Raw genomic sequence first — 6000 nt, 5'->3', positions numbered from 1 at the left:
GAGAGGCAGAACGTAATAAATCATCTCACATAAAAGAGGCAAGAAAAAGCTTTTACAATGGAGGAGAAGAAGGGGAAGATGAGAAGGGATAAGTGAACCTTCCTTTCATCGATTTGGCTTCAGGAGAGAATAACATACACTGAATTGGGTATGGAAGTTTATCTTACCCTAAAGGAAAGCAAGAGGGAAGGGGATAAGAGAGGGAGGATAATAGAAGGGACTGCAGATTTAGGGAAGGGATCATCTTTGGTAGAGAGATAGGTCAAAGGAGAGAATAAAATAAATGGAGGGCAGGATAGGATTAGAGGTAAATATAGTTAGTCTTTCACAACATCACTGTTATGGAGGTGTTTTGCACAACCACACATATATACCCTATATTGAATTGCTTGCCTTCTCAATGAGGGTGGGTGGGGAAGGAGAGAATGTGGAACTCAGAGTTTGAAAATGAATGTTAGAGTATGTTTTTACATGCAGTTAGGAAATAAGATATACAGGCAATGCGGTACAGAAATCTGTCTTAATCTACAGGGAAATAGAAGGGGAGGGGATGGGTGTTGGTGGTGAAAGAGGGGAGAGCAGATTGGGGGAAAGGATAGTCAGAGTACAAGATACTCTGGGGTGGGGGGAGGGGGAAGATGAGGAGAAAATGTGAAAGTGAATGTTGAAAACTGAAAATAAATAAATTTATATAAAAAGAGAAAAAGAAAGAAAGGGGTTTCAGAGGCTGCCTAGACCATGTCCTCATTTTAGAGGGAAAAACTGGGACCAGGGGAAGGGAGACAACTTAGCAATGGGTGTTTATTCCTTCCTGTGGCCTGGATCAGTTTCTCTTGCCTTCCCTTCCCTTCCCCACCCCACCCCACCCCCCTTCGACGAAGATAGTGGAAGTTTTGGAGTCAGGAAGACCCAGGTTCAAATCCAGCCTTTCCCACTGAAGGAAGAGAGACCTTCTGAAAGCTTGAAAACGTTACTCCACCCTTTCTACCCTTTCTTGCCCCGGTTTGTCCATCTGTAAAAGGGAAAGGTTTGGAGAAAGCAGCCTCTCCTGATGCTCTTAGTGCTAAATAGACGACCCAATGGCCTAGGCACCTGCCTGGATACTGCAGGTGCGGCAGCTGGGAGCTGAGCTGGCCAAAGCTAGCCCAATAAGAAGGACAGGAAGGAAGGAGGGAGGGAAGGGGAGGAGAAAAGCACCTGACTAGAGGCTGGAGAAAAGCTACTCTTATATGGGAAGAGACTGGAAACTTTAGGCTGCTGCGTGGGGTCGCCTGGGCAGAGTGGAGCCTTTCCCTGAGCTGGGCAGCAGCTCAGCAAAGGACAATCCATAGCTGAGTGGGCCGTGTCATCCATCCCCATTCCTGCCGGCCTCCTCTTCCCCGGCGCTCCAGGCAGAGGCAGAGGCAGAGGCAGCGGCAGCCGCCGAGGCCGCCAGAGCTGGGCAGGATCATTGGCAGCAGCCCTCCCTGCCCCCCCGCAGCGGGTGCACAGGCTCACACACGCAGGCAGGCGCGCACACACACACACACACACCACACGCACACACACCCAGCGCACACAGGCGCACCTCCAGCATCAGCGCATCTCTCTGCCTCTCCATCTCCGCGCTGCCAGGCGTGAGAAGCGTCCGAGTCGGGGACATCAGGTACAGCCGCGTCTCTCGTCTCCCCCCACCTACCCACCCACCTCCTGGGCTTCTCCTTCTGCCTCGCTGGGGATGGGGGAGCCTGCGATGGCCGCGGCTGGGGAAGGGGGGGCGGGCAGCAGAGAAGCCACCTAGCCGCCAGTCCGTCTGCTTCAGCTCCGGGCTCTGACCAGTGGGGAGTGAGAGGCTGGTGGGGCTGGGAACAGGAAGGCAGCAGGCGGGCGCTGGTGGCTCAAAGTACACTCCCAGCTGCTCCCAGCCTTTCTGGGGCTCTTGGAGCTGGGCGGGGGGTGGGCGCGGGTACAGAAGCCTCCCTTAGCCTCCAACTTCCCCGAGCCCCGGCATCTGGGATGTGTGGGTGTAAGGCGGGGGTTGGGGCGGGGGGAGTTGTGTTCAGCCGCCTGGTACTGGGAGCCTTAGCGGGTTGGGCTCGGCCAGTGTCCTTCTGGCCTCTGGGTCCCTGGGGTCCTCTCAGGGAACAGGCTCGCTCCAATTCCAGGAATGCCCTGGTCTGTGCCCGAGTTTGCATCACACTGCAGTGACCTGGGCTCAACAAGAAGCCGATCTCGGGTTAACCCTGGGGCTGGGAGAGGAGGGGCTTTGGAGAAAGTTGGAAGAGAGTGGGTATTTGGGGCAAAGACTTTAGTTCTCAGTTCCCCGAGATGGAGTCACCACCTTCGGCCCGGGGGCTGCTCGCCCTTCCCATTCGTGGTCACTCGGGTGCTACGGAAGGAAGGGTCCAGAGGCAGCGCCCATTGGCGCTGACCCTGCTGAGTTTGAGGGCATCTAAAAGTTCCCAGGAAGCTGACAACCCAGTAACCAAGCTGTCTTCTCCAAAAACAATCTCAGAGTAGTTGGCATCACTGGCAGTGTCCACAAACCAGCGAGACCAAGGCCCTTTCCAGTCTTTCTCCTCATTCGGGGACTAAGTCCCACTTTCATTCATTGGTCCATCTCCTCCAAGTAAGAGATGCCCAGTTGTGTGCTACCCTGACCAGGTGGCCAAGGAGACGTTCCATCCTTTTTGAGATAAGATTTGGAGAGTTTCTTTAGTCCATTGCTAAAGCCTCATCTCTTATTCCTGACACTGAGCTAAGGCTCATAAAGCAGAGCTTTGCACTCAGGTCTTTGGCAACTTGTGGACTTGAGGTGCTTTCACAATGCTGATAGAAATTGTGGTCTTAAAACTGAAACTCAAACAAGCCCACCTTCTATTCCCTGATAGCTCATGCTGGAAACTGGTAACTCCATGTCTGGGAGGGGAGAGCAGGGCAGAAACAGGGTATGAGAGGTACCTTGGGTTAAATCATCATCATCGTAATAACAAATTACTAAATCCTAGGAAGGGAATGCCAGCAAAATGTAGTTAATTTTCTAAATGGGGACGGAGAAGTAAGTCTTTTCAGGTTCTCTCCCCAAGTCCTATTTCTTACTGATCAGTTTTCACAGTACAATATTCCTCCCCACTTTGAGGCAAGGAGGAAGAAAAGAAAATCCCTGAAAAGCAGGGAAGACACAGATTGCCTGAAACTAACACGAACAGGTTAGAGAAATGTTCATCACATGGTGCAGGTGAAAGTTGGGAGAATTAATCTGCTCGTTTACTCCCACAGAAAAGCTGTGAAAGAATAACCGGGCACTTTAATTATGGAAGGGGTGGAATTTTGAGGTAGTACTTGATGTTTTTGGCACAATTGTTTGAAAAGAAACTCTGAAGGGTAAAGGAGTTCTGAAGTATAGGAAATGACTTTTAGACAAGGCAGGGAATTTTTGAAATCATGCATTACCAAAGAAAATGCATCCCTCTTCCTCTGTACTACATACTTTGGCTTAAAATTTCCTGAACACCTTCACCTGTGAACTTTCTCTTCTCTTGTGTCCTTTTGTTTGAGAAGTGGAGAGAAACAAACAGGGAATTTAGAAAACAATTAAGCATGTGTTTTAATTTTGCCTAATTCTGTGTTTTTCTTCATCCCTAAGAAAAGTTCAGCTTTGATTTCTCTTACTGTCTTAAAACCTGAAATGTGTAGTAGCTGTCCAGAGGTGCACAGATCCCTGCTATGGATCATTTGATAAACTTTGGCTTCCTAGGCAGAAAATCCAACTGCAAAGTTTTAGTATTGTGTGGGCAACAGTGTTTTGCTCCACGTTCTTCATTCTCTAGTTTGTTTTAAAGCTAAAGAGACTCTAAGCATAGAGAAACTGGTTTGTGCAGCTCTGGGGAAAATAGCCCGAGCTTGACAGTAATTCTGGTGTGACACCGAATGGTAGCTGAAGCATTTTAGAAAGAAATAAAGGGACAAGAGAAATAGCTGGGGGGAAGAACAGAGGGCAGCAGCAGGTGGGTAGAGCAGTGAAAATATCCCTTTGATACTCTGACAGGGGCTACTGCACAGAGATGGGGTGGCCCACTGCAGAGAGAAAAATGGAATCTGGAGAGAGACAGAGAGAGAGAGAGAGAGAGAGAGAGAGAGAGAGAGAGAGAGAGAGAGAGAGAGAGAGAGAGACAGAGACAGAGACAGAGAGACAGAGAGACAGAGAGACACAGACACAGACACAGACAGACACAGAGACAGAGACAGAGACAGATGGGGATAAGCTACAAAGTGTTTGAAAGTGAGTCACTTGGTGGGGGGTAGGATCAAAATACCCATGCCTCCTTAACCTGTCTCATTGGGTAACCTGTTCAACCAACCATAGGTATCCTTTAGGAAGCAAAAAACTGTGAAACCTGTTTTTGAAGCAAAACAATGATTGTCTGAGGATCATAAATTTAAAGCAGAGAGAAATCTTCTCATCACTGAGCTTTACTATTTCATCTTACAGTGGAGGAAACTGAAGCCCAGAGAGATAAAATAACTTGCCCAAAGTCACATAGGTAGGAGTTAGCATAGCTGTGCTTTAGAATCATCTTCTCACTCTGGAACTCTGATCTTTCCAATATTCCCCCTAGCTGGGCTGTATGACCTAGCAGGGCTTTTCACTTTCCTATCATTGGGAAGGATTTGCTTGGGCTGTGTCAGGGTAAGTGACTCTCCTGTATCCCACAGTAGAGTTTGTATGTTTTAGTGGGATTAGGAAGGAAGAACAGTAACCATGTATGAAATCTGTTTGGCATCCCTCATTACTAAGTCTGCTCGTGTAAGGAAATTATATGAAAGCAATCTCAGTCGTAAGTTCAATGTGTATTCTTATTATCACGTGTCACTGACATGTCATCTCATCCATTTAGTCATTCCACAAGCTTTTACTGAGTGCCTGATGTTTTCAAGGTACTAAGAAAACAGACAGAATAAAATAAAATATAACAGTTCTTGCCCCTACATTATATAAAAAAACCATGGATCCATATATATTTACAAATCCATATCTCTATACAAATAAAGATACGCAGCATCCTGAGAAGATTCTAGATCCCTCCTCATAAAGGAAATGGCACTGAAGTTGGGTTCTGGACGAAATGAGACCTTCTAAGAGGCAAAGATGAGAAGAGGACAAGCTCCCAGAAACAGAGGATAGTCTGTGTAATGCCAGAAGTATGGGAGCATGTAGGTGCCATTTGTAGAAAAGGGAGACCATTTTGGCTAAAATGGACAGGCCCAAAAAAGTTAAGTGACTTGTATAAGGTCACACTTTTAAAAATATACATATTTATTTTCAGTTTTCAACATTAACTTCCACACAATTTTGAATTTCAAATTCTCTCCCCATCTACCCCTTCCCCCCCACCCTAGGACAGCATGTATTCTGATTACCCTTTCCTCCAATCTGTGCTCACTTCTATCATCACCATTCCCTGCCTTATTCCCTTCTGTTCTATTTCCCTGCAGGGCAAGATAGATTTCTATACCCCATTGCCTAGATATCTTATTTCCTAGTTACCAGTGAAAACAATTTTTAACATTCATTTTTAAAGCTTTGAGTTCCACATTCTCTCCCTTCCCTCCTCCCCATCCACCAGCATTGAGAAGGCAAGCAATTCGATATAGGTTATACATGTGTAGTTATTCAAAACACTTCCATAACAGTGATGTCGTGAAAGACTATATTTCCATCTATCCTGTCCCACCCCCCCATTTATTCAGTTGTCTCCTTTGACCTGTTCCTCTACCAAAGTGTTTGCTTATGATTACTCCTTCCCCCAATCTGCTTTTCCTTTATGTTATCCCCCCTCTCTTATCCCCTTCCCCCCTACTTTCCTGTAGGGTAAGATAAACTTCCATATCCAAATGAGTGTGTGTGTTATTCCTTCCTGAAGTCAAATTGATGAAAGGAAGGTTCATGTATTCCCTCTCATCTTCCCTTTCTTCCCCTCCATTGTAAAAGCTCTTTCTTGCCTTTCTCATGTGAGATAA

At 47.0% G+C, this 6000-nt stretch overlaps 1 protein-coding gene across 2 annotated transcripts in view; it reads left to right on the top strand.

The window, feature by feature from the left end:
• The first annotated feature begins 1245 nt into the window (after window positions 1-1245).
• The window catches only part of DGKB (diacylglycerol kinase beta), a 686362-nt gene continuing 681607 nt past the window's right edge, over window positions 1246-6000 (top strand). The window contains exon 1 of one of the 2 annotated variants that reach the window (XM_072650808.1): window positions 1246-1645. The gene's annotated coding sequence lies outside the window, so the exon portion shown is untranslated. The remainder of the gene's footprint in view (window positions 1646-6000) is intronic. The other variant, XM_072650809.1, reaches the window with a different exon arrangement.

Source organism: Notamacropus eugenii, chromosome 3 (genome assembly GCF_028372415.1).
Source record: "Notamacropus eugenii isolate mMacEug1 chromosome 3, mMacEug1.pri_v2, whole genome shotgun sequence".
Lineage (NCBI taxonomy): Eukaryota > Metazoa > Chordata > Mammalia > Diprotodontia > Macropodidae > Notamacropus > Notamacropus eugenii.
Note: the sequence above shows the minus strand (reverse complement) of the source record. Positions and strands in the feature narration are given on the sequence as shown.